We start from the raw sequence: 21,354 nt of genomic DNA, 5'->3' as shown, positions 1-21,354 counted from the left end.
AAGCACGGCTTCGGGAAAACTGCTTAGAATAGCAGGAATCATATATACTTAGAAGGTACTGTGGGATTTCATTTTCATTCAGTGATCACATACACATAATTCACTACTTCACTGTTATTTTTTAGATTTTCAAAATGCCTTTAGATAACTATAAACATTTATTAGTGAATCTACCTATTGAAGTTTTATAATTTTAAAAAGTTTTATCAAAATATTTACACAACATACGATTTCCAATAAAATGTAAAAATGCAATTATTTGTTGTTGTTGTCAACAGGTGTTGAGTGGTGATGAAGACAGGGGAACTGTACTGCTATCTAATTTCCAAGGTCCATTTAATTGAAAAATTAATCCATCCTCACAAACATGCCATAACTATGATATAACCAGAGCAATATATTTTTACAGCGAATCCTTTAAAATGCCTCTTCTTTAAGACAGAAGGTCTCATAAAAGTTTAATGCAAAGCTTTGAATTTTACATTTTGGTTCTGACAGGCAACATAATCATTTCCTTTTAATATTTTCCCTATTTTATGTGTATGATATGCAGTTCATTACACACACATTTCTAAATATGACTAGTATTTTTGGTAGTCATATTTGGAAAAAAATGTACAAGTACAGAATTTGATGCTTTCATCTCACTAAATCTTGAACTCAGCATATTCTTTTATAGTTAGAAACAATAGGATTTTATTTAGTCTTTCATCTCAACATGTGTAACTTATTTTTATAAACTACACCAACTCTTTATATGACTATCATTTAGTCTTTGTCTATTGTGAGTTTGTAGGAATAGAATTCTGTTATAATAGGCTTCTGTTATAATAAGCCTACTTGTTATTTCAATTATATTTCCTTATGGAGTAAAGTTAGAGTGTAGAGAATATTAGAAAAATGGGAAAACTACAATATACAGTTCTCTGGGTTAGTAGGGATTTTCCCCCCTTTAATACCCAGTCTGTGTTTAGGTAATCCTATCTAATAATAGACAAACATGGTAATTGACCATACCTTTGCTATGCCTCCCATTGGCTAATCATCAAGATATGCAAATTAACCGCCAACAAAGATGGCAGTTAATTTGCATATGTAGGTGCGAAGTGGCGGAGCGAAGACTGAAGGTGGCTCCGGCCGGAGCAGGGAGGGCTTGAAGGCAGCTCCGGCCAGAGCATCGAAAGCTTGAAGGCGGCTCTGGCCGGAGCGAAGGCCTGGGTCCTGGGTGCCAGAGGAAAACCGGTGCCAGCAGCCAGGGGAAGGGAAGGCCTATTGCACTAATCTTTTCGTGTAACAGGCCTCTAGTAGTGAGTATAATACCATTATCTTTTGGAGTAGTTACCTGAGTGCATATAAGCTCATTTTCTATAATGGGAAGCTATAGATGAAGAGTATTTCCTCCTAATGCTGTCCTACTCAGGCTGTTAAGGATTGTTTCTTTGTGATGTGCATGCTAAACATGGACTACGGTTCTAGACAGAATCTAATGTTGGACACATCTAAGTCAGTTCTGCTGTTTTCAAAGGGAGCAAGAATTCAGCATAGAGTTAAAGATGTTTCATTCTTTCAAGACTCTCTGTACTCTTCACTGTCCCTTTCATCCTTCTGCACAGCGAATTATTGCCTCCTTCATCCTTTGTATTTTCACCATTCTACACTATATAATCTATTGTACCACTAACCATGTGACTTTGAAATGAATGTCTCCCAATCTGGATTGTGAACTTGTTAATGGAGTCTTATTTATCTTTACTAGCACCAGCATATTGTCATGGACACAGCAGACATTCAGTAAATGGAAGGAAGGGAGGAAGGAAGGAAAGAAAGACAAGTATCACAAGCTCATTTATATGTGGAATCTAATGAACAAAATAAACTGATGCATAAAACAGATCCAGAGGTACAGAAAGATGGGACAGTCTATGGAATCTCAGAGGGAAGGTGGGGGTGTGTGAGGAAGGAGTGGGAAGAGATCAACCAAAGACCATGTATGAATATATGCTTAACCCATGGCCACAGACAATGGGGTAGTGAGGGCCTGGGGCAGGGGGGAGGGGCAGGCTAGAAGGGATCAATGGGGAAAATTGGGGACATATGTAATACTTTCAACAATAAGTATTTAAAGAAAAAAGAAAGACATGTTAAAAATAAATAAATGTTAGTATTTGCTAAACTCCAATTTAAAATGGATGTGGATGGTTATATAAGGAACCCTCCATGAAAAATTTGTTTTTCTTCATCTCCATTGGGGTCAGAGCGAGAGGAAATACGTTTTCATGGGCAAAGTTGGCAGGGAGGGAAGGAGAGTTGAAGAAAAGGCATAGAAATATGGCCCAACAGAATCTGAACAGGTAGTGTTTTGGTAATCATGTTAACCTAATACAAGATAATATAAGGTCTTTCAAGGAGTCTTCTTGGCTTTATGACTGAACTAGACACTTTGTTTGATTTTTGGAATTCTGTTGTGTAAGCTGTATTAGACCTTTCTAAAACGAACATAAGGTTAAGCTATCTGCCCAGCCACTGTGGCTCAGTGGTTGAGATTCACCTTTGAACCAGGAGGTCACAGTTTGATTCCTGGTTGGGGCACATGCCTGAGGCACTGGACCTGATCCTCAGTAGGGAGTGTGTAGGAGGAGTCCAACCAATAATTCTCCCATCACTGATGTTTCTCTCTCTCTCCCTTCCTCTCTGAAATCAATAAATATAGATAAAACTTTTAAAAAAGATTAAGCTATCTGCATGTGGCAGCTGGTTTGGAACGATTCCTCCATAGCCTCTGCTGCGCTTCTTTCACTGAACAGCACTCAGAGATGCTGTGTTTAGAACCCCAGTTTGTGTCCCCTAGTCCAGAATTTCTTTGTAAGGTTCCTTGACCTAAAACTCCACATACTCCCTGTCCCTCTGAGATGATATGAGTTGTCATTCAGAAATATTACAGTCACAAATTACTGTTCAGTTATTCTGGGTAGTAAGGTATTAGAAGCTTCTACAATCATCAGTGAAGCTAGAATAAGGTTTTACTGCCAAGTTGCATTTTTATTATCCATTACAAACCATCTTTTGTTCACATGAAGAAGCAGCAGAAGTGGCCTGTTGACAGGAGTAGACCTGGCCTGATAACTATAATCCAGTTTTCCTAATTCCCCTCAAATGTTTTTCCATGATGACAAACATTGGTTTCTCAGACAGTTCAGATTGCATTGAGGTAAAAATGTGATGGACAGATATAGAGAAATCCCCTCTTCCTATTTGATTCAGTGCTTATTTTTCCTTTAACAATCTGTACTTGAAAAGGGATCATTTCTATTAGGTGCTGGCCCAGTTTATTTTTTAACTTGCTGAAATTTAAGGTTTTACTGCCATTACATTAAAAAAAAAATGAGATTCTGATTTATGAGGCTGAAGTGAGCTTTTTTTTTTTAAATTCAGTATTATTAACAGACATATAAAGCATTTTATTAATGTTTTGCAGGAGCTTTCTAATTCAGGTTCTCTACTGAGAATTTTGCATATATTATCTCTGTTAATGCCTACAAAAATTCAGTGCACTATTGTTATCACCATTTATAGAAAAGGAAATGGTCTTTGAGAGGCTAAGTACCCTGCCCTCCATCACAGCAAGAATTGAGTGAAGCCTGGATCTCGAATCCACTTATAGAAGTAAAAAGAATCATGGTTGCAGGATTTTTTGCCATTTGATGGGCCACCAAAACTTGATTTGAGCTGCTGTTAAGTGATCCTTGGTATTCACATGTTCTTATGCTACTGGTAAAATAATTAGAACATAGAGTCAGGAATTTGTGGCTTCTTTATGAATTTCTTTGTTTTTTTTCAGCCTGAGTATTTATATTTTAGTGTTTATATTTTGGATTCAAAGACAAATTAAAGCTAAAACCTGGAAAACTTCCCCTGCCATGTTTAGGAGATGATCAGTAAAAGGTATTTCTGATTTTATCCATCATGAGTATATGCATAGAACATTTGAAAGTATAACTCATTTTTTAAAAATAGTTCAAAAATTTGATTAAATTTGGTTTGGCTGATCAGACTGTATGTTGATCCCTGTGTCCTTTCTGCTGCTTCTCTCCAAAGTTCCATGGTGAGTAATGGATCCCTTTCCTAGATAGAGGGGAGCACAGAACTTTGATTAAGGCATTGTCAGTGCCTTCTTCCCAAATGAACTTTCATACTAAATATTCGAGTAAGAGATCAACCGAAGGACTTGTATGCATGCATATAAGCATAACTAATGGACATAAGACACTGGGGGGTATGGGAGGGCAGGGGATTGTCAAGGGAGGGGGGTGGGGGAAGGACACATATGTAATACCCTTTGTAATACTTATTATAATATATTTTTTTAAAAGAAAAAAAAAAGAAATCAGTGCCAAATCCAAATAAATAAATAAATAAATATTCAAAAGTTAAATTTAAAATTATTTTTTATGATTCTTAAAATCTTCAATTTGAGAAACATATATCTATTGTTATAATATAGTTTAAGTTATCATTCCTTTCTCATTTATCAGATGCGTTTATGTCTCAATAACATGGATACTGGCTATAAAATTTTCTGTACAATTTTCATCAGGATGTCTTGTTGTTTTCGTTGTTTCTAAAGCTCTCTTATTATTAGCAAACTAGGTTTTTCAGAACAGAGTTAAGTCTGTTAGGCCTGGCATTAATGAACTAATCCCCACATAGATCTAATCAGGCATTTGGACACTCCTAGTCATTAAAGATTATTCATTGCTGAGATAAATAGATAATGGAGATTTTTTTTTAATTTAGTACATGATTCTGTATATGGAGCTGAGGTACCAATGCCCATCTCTCCCATAATTTTTTTCTATGTTTTTCTTAACCATCTGTATTATGGCTTTTATTTATAATCAACTTTCTTAGAGTAGACCAAGGAGAATTAATTAATGATAACTTGATAATCATATGCATATTAGGTTTCTTAGAAAGGCAGTGTAGGTGGAGAATGTCATATTATTCTGTGTGAATATCACCATGGTCAAAGGATCACTTAGAACCATTATTTAGATATTCAAACAAGAATCTAAATAAGAGTCTTTTCGTTCTATTCATTGTCAGGCAAGACTGAGTACTATCATGTAATCTGGAGACTTGCATCAGGGCTTAATTTTATTCTGTCTTCTATCTCTAAATGGAACTGTTCTATTATATGTGAAATAGTGTTTCTAACAAGGTCTTTCTGTCCTTTGCAGTAATAAATAATTATTTGAGATTCAAGGAAGAATCTTTCCTCTTATTAAGCTCCAGGGAAATTCCTACCTTCATGCTCTTAAAACAACAAGATCAAAATAAGATTTCTATGCATATCTCTTCTTTCATTCCTTAATCTGCTTCTTCATTCAGTGAACAGTATTGAGTTCCTACTACATAAACAAAGATGCAAAGTGTTTACCTTTAAGGAGCTGACTGTAAAGACATGGAGACATTGAATTCTTATAAATTCAATGGAGATATTGAATACCCATAGCCTAGAACCCGGCCAGACATAGAGTAAAGTATTTGTAAAATGAGTGTCCAAAGTACAGTAATAAGGATGCCCATGCAGGTTGTGCTGAAGGCAGATGAGATGGATTCTCTCATTTATTATGGAAGAGTCTGAGATAAAGTGTTAAGAAAGGAGGAAGGTACCCACCATGCATTATAGGATTAGTGGTATGGAAATAGAGGCAGTTTAGTGTTTCTGGAGCATACAGTATGATTCAGAGAGTGTCTAGAATGGTGTGCAAGGCAGGAGGGCTCATTGTTGTGAGGGTCCTGGTGGTCAGATAGGGAGCTTTATGCCTTCACCTATATAACAATTTTTGCCTTAGTCAGTTTCCAAACAAATTCTTTCTCCTGCACTCCATGGATGCACATATTCACACTTCCTTTAAACAAGAAGAGTCAATTAAATATTGAGACTACACAGAGCAGATCAAATTTTCCACAGACTAGGAAGAATGTCCCATCCCTTCTCTGTACTTCTGGGCTGTGTTCACTGGATCATGTTCTGCTCTCAGTCACAGGTCTTTAGAATTCATTATTTATTTTATCTATCACTTGAGGTTTATTCTCACTTCCCATTAGTAGCTTCTCAGACTTGCTGTTTGTTCTTTGTTAGCACAAGAGCTAAATATTTACAGTTGGTCAAGCCAGAGGAAATAACATAAAAAGTTAACAATTCCAGAGAGAACACAAATAACAAGGCAGCCCTTTGTTTCTGTTCCTTAGCAAATACCCTGATTTCATGGAGTAATTTCAGCATATCTTTTAATTACGGGAGACCCCTCATCTGTGATCCCAAAATGCTTATGTCAACTTGGAACTCGACAATCGGTGTTCATTCTTATTTTACAAATGAAGAAAATTAATGTCATTCGACTATTATGAACCTAGAAAAACTCCCTCAAGGACTTTATGCCGCCATAACCTTCCATCACTCCCACCCAGTACTACCCTCTTTGCAGCAGGGCGGGGGATTATTAGGAATAATTCTTCTTGGTGTTTTTGTATCTTGGACAGAAATGGTAGCTCTTCACCTTCCTCATTCCCATGGGGAGTGTGTACCTCTGTGAAGGGACTAGAAGCTGCTGGAGCTCCATTATTTCCCACTTTTTAGTAACTTTGTTTCATTCAATAGAGCGCCAGGTAAGGATGATGTTAGGAAAGAGCTTGTTTGTGAAGAGACCTTGCCAACCATGATAAGGACTTTCCATTTTTATCCTCAAAACAGTAGAAAGCCATTGGCATCTATGGAAATGTTAATAGGATTACTTTTGAGGTACAAAAAAGATAAAAGCTCCAACTGCAATGGAGAAAATGGACTGTCTTCATATTTTTGAATTCATTGTTCTTTTTGCTGTTCTGATTGGGAGTTTTTTTGCTCTCTCATATTCCAAATCACTGACTTGATTCTTGTTGATTCCTTGTAAATTATTTTTCATTTCAGTTAGCGTAGCCTTCATTTCTGACTGGTCCTTTTTTATGTCATTGATGTTCTCACTAAGTTCCTGGAAGTGTTCTCTAAGTTCGAGCCTTTGGGACAACTTCAAGTGTACTAACATTTGCATCATGGGGTGCCAGAAGGAGAAGAGAGGGAGCAAGAAATTAAAAACATATTTGAAAAAATAATGACAGAAAACTTCCCCTACCAGGTGAAAGAAATAGACTTACATGTCCAGGAATCACAGAAGTCCTGGACAAGATGAACCAAAAGAGACCCCCGCCAAGACAAATCATAATTCAAATGCCAAAGGTTAAAAACAAAGAGAGAATCTTAAAAGCAAGAGAAAAGCAGTTAGTTACCTATAAGGGAGCATAGGACTGTCAGCTGATTTCTCAACAGAAACTTTGTAGGCATGAAAGTGTGTGTCAACCAGTGAAAAGGCTATTATAGTAATCTAAGCTTGTGATGATGGTAGCCTAGATCAGTGTGTAGTGCATTATAGATATCTTGGTAAGTTATATAAAAGGAAGAAATGGTAGGAGCAAGTGATTGATTGCATGAGAGCGTCAAAAGAGAGAAGGGAATCAAAGATACTATCTAGTTGAAGGACTGGGCAACTGGGTATCTCACTGAGATAGAGAGCATGTGGAGAGAGGATCGGGTGGGTGGGGGAAAGGAAATGGGTTTACTTTCTCTAAAAAATGTTTTTAATTACTCACAAAATATGTACACTTATTTAATATGAATGTTGAATCTTTACATTTTTTGAAGTTAAAGATTATATTGCAAGTATTTGAAGTGAGAAAGCCCCTGCTCTCTGTGTAGCTCCTCCTCTAGTTCCTTTTAGTCATTTACATGATTTGCTAAAGCCTACAGGGCCTGTGGCCTAGTTTTGTATCCTAAACATTAAAAAATGTAGACATGAATAAGGACTTCTACATTTTTTAAATGTTTGGAATAAAAATAAAAATAAAATATTTCCCGACAAGTGGAAATATGAAATTTAAATTTTAGTTCCCATAGGTAAAATTGTTTTGGAGCACTATCATGTTCATTCATTTACATATTGTATATGGTTCATTTCCATTTTGACCACAGAATTTAGTAGTTGCATCATAGACCTATGACCTGGAAAGCCTAACACTTTCACTACCGCGTCCTTAAAATCTATGCTGATCCCTGTGCTAAAAGATTGTTTCACTCTCTAGTTTGATAATCTTAAATTTAAAAACCATTTCTTAAAAAAAAAAAAAAAAAGGTAATAGCATTCTAGTTGAGGGATCGGGTGCTTCTGGTTGGGTTTTCAGATTTATGATTGCGCCAGCCGCCAGATGCTCCTATGTAAAACTTATTAATGCATTTAATTTGTATTGATTTTTTCCAATATTTATAGGCCAGAGCAACATGGAAGTGTATTTCAGAGAAGGTATAGATTATCCAGGTGCAAGAAAAAAAAATAGAGATGGCATTTAGCTGGGTTTATCTTTATGCTAACATTAAAAAGATAATAGCAAATGCTTTGTCTGGGCAGCTTCAACTTGCAATGTCATTAAGTATGCAGCAGTATTTTATGTTAGAGTAACTTTATTAGAATGTGTTAGGTGGTGAGATGATGCTGTGTGCTACGTGGAAGCTGTGAGAGCTGAAATTGGTTGGCAGCCATGCTTCAGCCTATTTGCTTTTAGAAAAAAATAACTTTGTCCAACCAACCGTGGTAATAACTATTTCTCAACTAGCATCATATATCATTTTCAGGATTATAAGTAAGGCCTGATACTCTGAGGCAGATGTTTCTACTGCATACAAAGCATGGATCTTGTATATACACTTGTTCAATTTGCTTAGAGTACATAAGATATTAGAAAGCACATCAGATATCAATTCCTTTTCTTAACATGTTTCCTCAGCCTATTAACAATGGATGATTTCATAGGCATTGCCCTTGGATTTGAAAACTCTGAAATCAAGTGGCAGCTGTTTAAAAACATAGTATCTTCTATTTAACAGCTTCTTTAAGAATCACTGTTGTCATATTTGCACGAGTGACATAATTCGAAAATGTCTATGAATATTGAGATTATTGATCATGAAACGGTAAGTATCAAGTAAAAATTTTGCAAACCTTTTTAGAATTTTCTCTTTTTCTCTACTGATGATCAAGTGTGGCAACACTTTGGCCCATTGCCCTGATTCTTTTAGTCTTACTGTTTTATTTATATTAAAATTCCAAATAACAGTGGATCGACTTTATATTCTTCAAAAAAGAACTTGAATTAAAGTAGATATTGAGAACCACTGCTGTACATGAGTTTAATCCGGTTCCCTGTTCCAAAACCCTTCCCGTTTTGCTACTTGTTCATTTCTCCAACACCTGAACTGTGCCAGCCCTTCTCCAGCGGGGATATCTTTCTCTATGTGAATGAGTTCTCTATGCTTATCTCATGTCCTCTAGGTGTGTGTCATGGCTGCTTTGTTATGTGAATCCTAAAGGGTAAACTATTGGCATGGGGTTAATAAATTCACGTGTACAGTATCCAAAACAAGAAGAGGGGTCCATTTCCTGGACACTCTTCAGCCTCAGACATTGTTTGGTTCCTGAGTTATAAAATATTGGTAGTGTCAGAGATCTAAGTCGTTCCCGAATTGCATGTTCCACTTTTCAAATCTACATAGTTCTCCTTCTTCTCCCTCCAATCCCGCACCATGTGCCCCTGTCTTTAACCACTGCTTTCCATTGCAAGCTTTTCATTCATTAGCTTTACCAGATTTACGTTGTGACAACAGTTGAAATGTAGATATTGAGATTTTCAGGAGTCAGGCATTAGGCTTTGTGAAGTGCCTACTATGTACTGTACTAGTATACTTTACATGTGTTAAAGCTCATTTAAATCTCATAACCATCGTCTAAGGGAAATGTGGTTATTTCCTAATGAAGTAAAATGAAATCAGGGGAGTATGTTGTCCACTTAGCCAATCTGAAGCCCTGATTTCAATTTAGGTATGTCTGGCTATAATGCTTGTGATTATTTCCTTGCCACCTGCGAGAGAGAGAGAGAGAGAGAGAGAGAGAGAGAGAGAATGAACATATACAGGATAGAATAAAGGAATAAGCACTCGATAAATATCTCCTTAGAGGTAGACTCAAAAATTAAGAGCCAGGAAAGGCAATTAAAGAAAAAGTAAAAAAGATAGCGAGAAAATTATAGTAGTCATCTGTAAAGGCAAGAAGTAGGGGTGTTCTAAGATAAAAGAATTGCCATTGTGGTTGAGTTAGGTATGTGAGATGAAGCTCATGAAAGGACCTAGTCATCGGCCTGTCAGAGACATTGCATTGTGTCTCTTTTCATCACTTGCCCCAGTCTGCAAGTGGTCTCCCTGGAGAGCCCTGGTGCTCTCTGCAAGGGACTAGGGTCACAGCCCTCTCAAATATCAAGCATCTCCCGTGTTTCTAAATTCTGCGTCATGGACTTGATGTTCATGGAGTGTTTCATTTCAGAAAGAAAGAGTCTTATAAAGTTCTCTATATTTTCCAGGCCAACTACCTGAAAGTAGAATCTTTATTTTGTCTAGACAGCATTTCTTTGAAGTTGATGGGTTTTGGTGCTATCTTGGGGAGCCAGCACTCTAGCTTTACCCTGATTCCCAAGGCAACCTGTGTGAGGACTAGAGAATTTTCACAAGTGTCTTGACTTCTCTGCACCTGGAGATTAATGTGTTAGTAAACACTTTCTGAACCCTTAATCAGTCATAGCAAACATATCAGTTCCTCTGAAGCTAAAAGCTTCAGCATTTGTAATTAAGCAACAACAGAATAGGATCTCGTAAATATGGAACTAGCTTCTGAGAAAATTTAATAAGCTTTATTTCTATTTAAGTGTGGGTACTTTCATTTTGAACATAAGTATATTTTCTTAGTTTTAAAAAATCAAACATATAATTATCCCCACTTTTGAGATGAAAATGAAAGAAATTTTAAATTACCACTATATATATATATTATACAAATAGACCAAATGTGGAACAACTGAATAACCGAACAACTGGTCGCTATGACGTGTGCTAGCCACCAGGTGGCACACGCAGAACAAGGCAGATGTCAGTAGCAGGTGGCAGAGTGCAGAACATGTCAGGCATCAGCCATGGAGGGATGGTGAAGCAGATGATCAGGGGTGCCAGACCAAGGCGGAGCACTGGTCGCTGTCATCGGAAAGATCCTCTGGTGGTTACTGAAAATTCTTTGCCCCTGTGCGCTGCGGTCCCACCCAGTGCTCACACCCATTGCCAGTGCTGGCCCTGCTCACACACACAGCCAGCGCCAGAGCCTCCACTAGCACCCACTGCTGGTGCTGGCGCCGGTCCTGATCACTTGGAGCTGTCAGCAGGTGTGAGCAGTGGCTGCCGGCCCCAATTGCCCCTGAGGGCTTCTTTACCTCCCCCTGCTTCTGAGGGGCGATTGGGGCAGTGGCTGCCACTTGCACCCGCTAATGGCGCTGGCCCCACTTTCTGCACCAGCCCCAATTGCTCCACGCCATCAGCGGGTGTGAGTGTGGCTGTCGCCAACAGTGCATGGGAGGAGTGGCGGCAGGAGCAGGGCTGCGGGCAGACAGGGGACTGAGGGCCGCGGTGGGAGGGGACAGGTGGGGGCGTGGAGGATGGGCCGAGACCCGCCCCTGTGCCCACCACAGCCTTGCAGCCCACAATTCCTTTCAAGGTGCACGGATTCGTGCACTGAGCCCCTAGTATTATCTATTATAATAAAAGTGTAATATGCTAATTGGACCAGATGACCTTCTGGATGAAGCTGGGGCAGCAAGGGAAGCCTGGTTACTGGGTGTCTGCCAGCAGCCAGGGCAAGGAAGGCCTATTCTTGCATGAATTTCGTGCATTGGGCCTCTAGTGTCATATAAATAGGTTGGATTCCCTCATAAAGGTATTAGCTACTGCACTATTCATTATCCCCTCTCTTCCCCATACATGTACTTGCTTCTGCTTGAAACAATATATAGTTTTCTTGGGACAGAGCATTCATTTGCTAAGGCTGCTGTAAAAAAGTACCAAAAATGGGTGGCTTAACATAAATTTACTGTCTCATAGTCCTAAAGGACAGAAGCCTGTGATCAAGATGTCAACAGAGTTGCTTCCTTCTGAGGCCCGTGAAGGAGAATCTATTTCAGACTTCCCTCTCAACTTCTGGTGGCTCGCTGCACATGGCTTCTGCTGTATATCCCTGATGCCTGCATTCATCCGCATATGGTGTCCTTGCTGTGTGTGCACCTGTGTCCAGTTTTCCCCTTCTTATAAGGACACTGATCATATTGGATTTGGGGCCCACTCTACTCCAATATGATTTTAACTAATTACATCTGCAGTGACCCATATCCTAAAAAGTCACATTCTGAGGGCCGGTGGGTTAGGACATCAGCATATGAATTTTAGAGGGACAGGATTCCACTCCTAAGAGTTAGCGTAGGCTATTCCAATGACTTAAAACAGCCAAGTTTTATTTCTTTCAAACTCCAAAGGGAATCCTGATGTGTCTTCCACCATCATTTGATGACTTACTATTGAGCCTGCGTGTAGCATGTGCTTTCATGGTCTCCAAGCCAATTGGAAGGCCTAGAACCAGCAAAAAAAGTCACCATTGGGAAGTGTCACTCTGCTCAAATTATATTGACTAAAATAAGTCACATTTGTCCCCTAAATTCAAAGGGGCAAGGAAATGCAATTTTTTTCTGTGGTGGCAAGAAAGAAAACCAGAAATATTGACAAGAAGCAATAAAACTTTATTCACATATCTTTACCCAAAGATGAATATTCAAAAACACTGGACATCTATAATGCAGCCTTGAAAAGATTTGCAGCTATGTGGTTAAATAAGGTTGCTTGTCTAGGACTTGAGATGTTGAACTATTAATTAGTCTTCCTTTTCTGCTTCCCCCTCATTCAGCAAAGATTCATTCCAAAATGAAAATGGAAAGTGCATATGTATGAATAAAACCTATTTATTGATACGCTATGGTAATACACATGCACAGATAACCACGGTATGAGGCTGAGAGAACATGTGTGTGTGTGTGTGGGGGGGGGGGGGGGGGAATTCTCTGATCTAATATATTTTTCTAGAAAAGAGAGTCTCAAAGGCTGCAGCACTGTGATCACATAAACTGCCCAGCAGAGACACAGATACACAAAATAAGGTATCTAGGTAGAAGGAATTTTGGTGTAAAGACTCTATTTAACTCCTCCCTTCCCAAAGTGTCCCCCACTTACCCTCATATCATCCTTCATAGTGTTTATCTCCTTCATAACATTTATCACACTCCAAACATTTTTTTAATCAGTTTACTTGTTTCGTACATTTCCTGCCATTGTCTGCAAGTTTCTCTCTTCTCTCCTACCCAAAGATAAGTCCATGAAGGCAGATAACTAACTCTATTTTTTCACTTGTAACCTCAGTATTATGAATAATACATGCCTGATACTGAAGGAAATAATGTATTGAATGAATCAATGTAATAAGTATTGCAATTAGAATAATATAATGGCAGAAGTCAAGAAATTGGGGAAAATATTCTATCACTGTTAAATCCTGGGTAATGGAAACTAGAGCTTTATGATGTAAACATTTATAATGTTTCAAAACAACTTAATTTTCTTTCCTAGATTCCAGAGTACTAGTATATACATTTCTCCTGAGGCTGATGTGACAACATACTATTTATTGTGAAATTATATTCATTTATCTTATTTTCCAGAAACAATACATTTTATGTCCAAAAACATATGCATGCCATCTAGTCACAGTGGAGTTATTCCAACAGGTCCCTGATTTAACACTTGTTGACACTATATTTGTAGAGTAATTTGGGGGTTAGTGAATTTCGGTAGAAAGCATTAAGTAAAATAATTCATTGGTAAATTGCTTTAGAGGTGAATTTTATTACTGATTTTTTTAATGGAGAAGTTTTACATCTATATTTTTAGCAAACAACTTGATTAAAATAATATCTGAAAGGAACCACTTGAGTATTGTTTACAAATAAAAGATAAAAGCATTCTTTGGCTTAACTTTTTTCTCTGATAATACACTGTCATAATTATGAAAAGATTCATTGATTGCTTAAATGACAGCAACTGACTATAAAAATAGAGTTGTCATTGCACTACAACCCCAAATCTCCAAGTACTATTGCTTCATTTACATAGAGTTTAGGGAAAGTACTGGACCTGGGATTTCCTAAGCTATAATTGTCAGCTCCTCTAACTTTTAACACAACGTAGTGATGCAGTGTCATTTTTTGAGTTTTGTAGATACTATATTCTCCTGTAATTTTTCATTTAGATGCCCTGTCTTGGCTATTACCTTGAGGTTTTCTGACACAGTCGGGGTCAGTATTTATAATTTGAGAATATTGTGCTACTAGACTTTTCAGTCTCAAAAGATGTAATCTCAGTGTATTCCAGGTAAATGGCATCCCCTGAAGTTGTGCCGTGTGATATATCAATTACGACCAAGAGTGTGGGAACCACATAAATGCTTCTAAATCAATGCCGTTTGTTCAGGATTTAAGGAATCCTCAGGACTGACTCTGTTCTGTTGGCTTAGGCTGTGTGTTCACCCTTATCTGCTTTATCGTCGTCTGTCTCCACGGCGGGGTTGAAATAACTTCAGGGAGTCTCTGGTGGCACCTTCCCTACACTGCAATGTCTAGTTGGCTTCTTTACAAAATACTATCTTTGCTTCTTACTCATTAGAGTCACTCTGCCCTGTTTCTAGCTATGAGCCGTTGTCATTGTGATGGATTTCCTGACCTTGAGAGACTGTGGCAGCCAAGTTGATGTCATACTGTATATTGTGTCTCTGTTTTTTGACTGGATAAATGTTCTTTAATTACTGCTGGTTGTTCAACCTTGGGGAAAACTCTGGCAGTAATATCAGTTTTTATATTTGACAGTTTGGAAATAGAGAACCTTTGGCTATAATATTTTAAGTTAAAGGTTTAAATTCATATGCTCTTCCAGTTACTTTTATAAGATAAAGTTAGGTTAAAAATTGCACAACTTTTAAATTTACTCAATAGAGAATACTGCATTTCATTTTATGTTTAATGATGATAATAATTATTTAAAAGTCACCAACTTATCCATGATGTAATTCCATTGTGTAGCTCATAAATATAAGCAAGATGGTTATTTAATTTTTTTCAATGAAAAGTAGAGTTCTTGATTTATTAGAAAAACAAATAAAAATGTAATAATTGTCTAGAAGTAAAAGTAGTGAGTCTTTCCTTTGGAAAATTATGGTCAAAAAACAATTTGGGACAAAATTATTTCATTTGTTTTCTATATTGCTGAGATAAACCAAGTAATTAATATTATACCTCTTCTTCAGTCCGAAGGCTGATGCTCTATCCACTGAGCCAAACCGGCTAGGGCCTATACCTCTTCTTGTGATGGATTTTACCCTTCTAGAATTCATTAGTGTTCTATTCCTTATGTAGACTCAGTATTGAGTAACACTGTTTAAAAATATTTTATGTGTATATTGCACATGAAGTAATCTACTGGTTTTGATATTGTGCATATGAATTTATGATTAGAAACTGAGCAATTTATACAATGAGGATTCCATCCATTGTTGAAGTTTTTATTTTCCAATGCCCCTAAAATTTAATTTAGCACCAAAAAGGAGTAGAGAGTAAACACTTGTTGAATGAATCTGGCAGTGACAAATTCAGAGTTTTGTTTTGTATTGTTGTCCTCAGATATCAGTTATCTGAAAAATATAATACTCCTGCTACAACTTTTAATTTTTCTAGAATACACAGTGGTCTACAGCTTAATAACTGGTAGGAACTAACTTTAGTTCTGCCAAAAAAGAATTGCAAGTAAGATGCGAATGTAACTAGGACAGTATCTCCACTTCCCAAAACTGACTATGTGCTCTCCTCACCTAGGGAGTTTTCTCAGGACACAGGTTTTAGGCCCCATCCTTGCAGTACTGACTTGGAATCTTTATTGATGTTCCAGACAGTGGGTACTTTTTGAAACTCTCCGAGTAACTCCTATACAGGCAGATGAAAGTCTAGCATTTAGAAACCAATATTTGGCCTGAAGCCAAACAGATTATGTGAAGCTTGTTTACTAGGCAAAAGGATTTTTTTACTTAGTCTTACAACAGTCAGACCTTTTTTGTTTTTATCCACATCTGCCCCTTATCCACAATAGACCTTTGAAAATGTCAAGAACTGGTGCAGTTTATGTCTGAAGAAGTGATACCAGCTGGCACAGTGACCTAGCCTCAGCAGCCAGTTTATATATATATATAAAATATATATTTTATTGATTTCAGAGAGGAAGGGAGAGGGAGAGAGAGAGATAGAAACATCAATGATGAGAGAAAATTATTGATCAGCTGCCTCCTGCATGCCTCCCCATGGGGATCGAGCCCACAACCCAGGCATGTGCCCTGACTGGGAGTTGAACCCTGACCTCCTGGTTCATAGGTCAACACCCAACCACTAAGCCATGCCAGCTGTGTCTCAGCAGCAAGTTTTGAACTTTGAGCCATGTACATATAATCTGGGAAGGTTATTGCAAGGTTTACTCTGCGAGTGTAGAAGCATACACTACATAAAATCTTTGCTTACTGAAGAAGGACTTAATATTATATTCAATGAGAGTATGTCTGCATTAACGTTTTCAAAAATTATCCCAATTTGCTTCTATCACTACAAATTTTTCTACTGATCTTTCTCTGAATGTTTAGAATAAAAAAATAGTTTAAAAAACTATAAATTAAAAAGATCTTGTAGCTAGAGACTTGATTCAAGTTTTTCCTTTTGAACTTTTAGATATAAAAATAATACTTTTTCATATATATATATATATATATATATAATTGATTGCAGAGAAGAAGGGGGAGGGAGAGAGAGGTGAAAACATTAATGATGAGAGACAATCATTGATTGGCTGCCTCCTGCATCCCCCCCCACTGGGGACCTAGCCCACAACCTAGGCATGTGCCCTGACCAGGAATTGAACAGTGACCTCCTAGTTCATAGGTTGGTGCTCAACCACTGAGCAACACTAGCCAGGTAGTACTTTTTTCTTTAATTACAAATACATTTATTAAGCTTGTTAAAGAATTTCATCCTTTTACAGTAGCTTTAAAATTCATTGATAACCAGCCCTAACCGGTTTGGCTCAGTGGATAGAGCATCAGCCTGTGTACTGAAGGGTCCCAGGTTCAATTCCGGTCAAGGGCATGTACCTTGATTGCGGGCATAACCCCAGTAGGGAGTGTGCAGGAGGCAGCTGATCGATGTTTCTCTCTCATCGATGTTTCTAACTCTCTATCCCTCTCCCTTCCTCTCTGTAAAAAATCAATAAAATATATTTTAAAAAAAATCATTGATATCCAAATGGGTACCTACATGCTATTTAGATATATAACTGTGGCATATAATAGACCCAGGGTACCATTACCTTTTTAAATTATATAGGGAGAATTTGAATAATATTGGGAAGCCATACATTTCATATTCAAAGTCACTGAACCCCAGAGGGGCTTGATGATCTGCCTTAAGTCACACTTGTTAAAATCTAGATAACGCCATTGTCAGCTTAATGTACCCTGTCAATTTCCTCTGATCCAATAATGATTTTTTTCCCAAGTAACCTTATGGCTTACCTTTAATAGCTTGTTTTATCCCTTTTTTACATTCCTAAGGCCTGGGCACAGTTAGTACAAATATTTGTGAGTGAACTGAAATGGATAAACATGAAGGATCATAGGACATTTATATGATTTCAGGTAATACATCAAGCATATTACACATTATCCAGCTCACAAGCCATGCCATCTTAAGTAGATACTCTTGACGGAAAGAAAGAAGGAAAATCAGGATAAATGCCTCAACAGCTGTCAATGTTAAGTAATCTCTTAAAGCTGTGAGAGCTTTCGTTTGCCTTCAAGAGTTGTGACATATGGTCTAAAATAGCTTGAAGATTTATTGTGTCATCTCTGTTGGATGAGATTCAAAATATATTTTATGAAAGATTCCATCCCTCATCATCCTTGAAAAGATCCTTCAGAACTCATAGAGCATATAGAAAGCAGACGGAGAATGATGAGGTTCAGATGCCTAAAGATGACAGACTAATCAGGATTGCCAACCTATCACAGGTCATTACTGAGAAAAAATGCAAGTTTTCTACTGACACTACACTTTTAAACATTGATAACTCATGGACCTAAGAAGCCACTGGTATAGATAAAGCTTTTGAATTACTCTTCTCCAGTATTACAGCAGGATTGGAAGGCAGTTTTCACAATTATATTTTTAAGAAGTGGTCATTCTTTTAAGAATTTAACCTAAAAAATGAAAAAGCCAAGAAACTCAAGCTTGCCAATGCATTCTAGCTTTTGTAAAGGTTGTAAGGAAAAAAATCCCTCTCCACTTAAATTTCATAAAAATTGAAGAAAACAACAATGAAGGAATAAAAGAGAACAGCTGAGTGCATATAAATTACGTAAGAATGACTTGTGTAAGTCATTACAATAAAGAGGTCAGCTAACTTAATAAACTCTCCTGGGTGCAAGCAGAAAATCATCAAGCACACTGTGCATATAAGAAGAAAATAATCAAAGAACAATAGGCCGCCAAGCAACTTCATTGGTCTGGGCAGTGTCTGGGCGTCACCTTGTCCTTCCCTTTCCTTCCTCCTGCCCTCTATCCTGCTTCTGCTCTACTTTCCTGCTGTTTGCCTCCTCGGGTTTCAAAATACTGCTGAACACATTTCTAAAGCCTGCCCAACGTATGACTGTGTATGAATCATTTTATTTAAGAATTAGGACAATCTTCTTTGTCTGAAGTAGAATAGATCGTGCTCCAATTTCAGGTGCTTATGAAAAACGCATTCTGCTTCAACCCAAATATTATGTTGCATAAATCAGTCTGGCCACCGCATACTTTCAGATTAGAAATTAAAGCACTTGCAGTATAATCTATTATTATTATTTGTAGCAAATCCCTGATCTAAAATAATATTTTTAAAAACCTCCTACTTGGAATGGGAATGTTTATCAGGTACACACCACTTCAGGCCCTGCATTGGTGCTTATGTGGAGAGCAGAAAGAAATAATGGCTAAAGATCTGTGTCTAATGGAGGTTTGCCAAATGGCTACCACAGTTCATCTGCTTCACCAAAAGACCAGATGGACATAGATTATATTAAATCTTGCAAGAGCTGAACATTTGGACCTTCATTTTTTCCTGATTCAATTTGGGTGTAAAGTACTGTTGCTGGCTTGATCTAATTACCAGATCTGCTTAAAGTTAAAGGGCTCTAGTGCAGCTCAGGTCATTGCCATGTTTGGGAGCTGAGATTTGTTTTTCGGCAGTAGACCTTTATCACCATTTATGCAGACATCTCATTAGTAATCTTCCGCATGCCACCCTATACCAGTGTAGAGCTTTGTCGATTGAAATAGAGACCATGTTAGCACTTGAACGACAACAACTCTAATTAACCTGAACCACACTCTGAAAGGCTTTTTGAAATAATGTGGCCTTGTAAGTAAACTGCTATCCTTTCCCCCTTCTTTTTCATGAATAAACTGAAAGGCCATCATCTGAAGATGGTCTACTTCCATCCTCAAATATACTAGTGTTTTCTTTTTTCTTCATTTTTATAATTCAAGGTCTCTGCCTTGACCTCTCCTCTTTCTCTAATTTTTGCCTGGATAAATCCTCAAATTTCTGCCGAAGTGACAGCATCTGTGACTACATTATGTAAAATGATTTGCCTACATAGTCTCTGCCACAGGCTATTGCTTCCTTCACAAAGCTAACACAATATACAATTCTATTTTGAGTGTTTACTCACTTTTCAACAACATTCTCAATTGTCATGAAAGCTGTCTGTGAGGGCAAATCTGTGTGCAGCCTGTTAAGAGTTCTATTCCCAGCTTCTAACACCATCTCTGACTCTTGGTGAGGGATCAAACAATATTTATTGAATACGTTTCAATGACTGTGTCTGAGGATTGGGATAATCTATATTGCTATGTTATAGAAATGAGTTATTTTTTTTATTGTTGGCACTATTACAGATGTCGTATATTCCCCGCACCCCCCCCCCCCCACCCCCCCACCACACACACACACACTTTTGCCCATCTCCACCCAGTCCTCCTTCCCTTCCCCCAGGAAATAAGTTAATTTTTAAAAAAAGATACAGTTTGGTTTTCTGTTAGTTCTGTTTGGTTTTCTGTTAGTGATTATTCCACAAAAATTTATTGGGCACCTAGTTTGATTCTATGGGGGATATTTAAAGAGTTGTGTACTCTCCTTGTTTTCCAAAGAGTACAAGGCTTTAGCATGAGATAGAGGAGTGATTGGAAGGAACATAACTAGTGGCTGATGGCAAAGAGTCAAACTCTAGGCTTCCATTCTCATATACTGATCAAGTATTACTGTGGATCAGCCAACAGTAAGTTTACTGTCTCATCAGTTGTAATTTAAAAAAAAAAACATTTATTGAGCTCTAAGTTAATCCAAATCTGCCCTGTGGCATCATCCTCAAAATATATGTTTTAGAGCAATTATCATACACATTTTAATGATAAAGAAAAGTCAGGGGGTAAATAATTTGCCCAATGTTTTGCAGCTGGCAAAGTTCGGACCCATGTTTTCTAACTCCAAGTCTTGAAAAAATTTATATACTAAATTGCCTCTCTTGTTTTCACTTATAAACCTTACGCAAAATGTTAGCAAACACCTTTTTCTTTCTGCATGAGAATTTGAACTTTGGTTAACTCTCTACCTTTGAATACTGATAGCCTGTTAAAAGTAGTGCACCAACTCAATTGCTTAGCAATATTACTTTTGCCATGACCTCTGCTTGGTAAGTGGCCTATGTCCTGGGAAGAATTATAAATGAATATTACTACCCAATGGAGTTGCCATTATGTTGGGCTTTCCAGATATGGTGACTTATAAATGGTAGGTCCCATGAGGGGTGCCTTGGAAGCTATGCTTCTGGAGTTGTTATAGTAGAAATGGACTCCCACTGAACATGTGACTTTTCACCAGGTGACTCCTATGCCCATTGATGTGTATCTTGTTTTCTTTTTGCATCTGAGCAACTGTGTAGATTGCTTCAAAGAATGCCCTACTGGCAAGTTGCAGTTCCTCCCTTATAAGCCCCTAAATGACTGATGCCAGGTGTGGTTCATGGTAATCTTAGCCTGAATCTTTAGCTGAGTCCCCAAATCATTAAAGAGGGTTGTAGCAAGTATAGGCATACTTCGTTTTATTGTGCTCTACCATATTACACTTCACAAGTATTGTGGGTTTTTTGCAAGTTGAAGGCAAGG

At 37.7% G+C, this 21,354-nt stretch overlaps 1 protein-coding gene across 2 annotated transcripts in view; it reads left to right on the top strand.

Moving 5' to 3' along the window:
• The window catches only part of GPC6 (glypican 6), a 1,116,910-nt gene that overhangs the window by 205,855 nt on the left and 889,701 nt on the right, over nucleotides 1-21,354 (top strand). The gene's annotated exons all lie outside the window — the stretch shown is intronic.

Source organism: Myotis yumanensis, unplaced genomic scaffold (genome assembly GCF_028538775.1).
Source record: "Myotis yumanensis isolate MYYU_CA2020_CCGP unplaced genomic scaffold, mMyoYum1.0.hap1 SCAF_3, whole genome shotgun sequence".
NCBI classification, from domain to species: domain Eukaryota; kingdom Metazoa; phylum Chordata; class Mammalia; order Chiroptera; family Vespertilionidae; genus Myotis; species Myotis yumanensis.
This window is presented reverse-complemented; position numbering and strand designations above follow the sequence as displayed.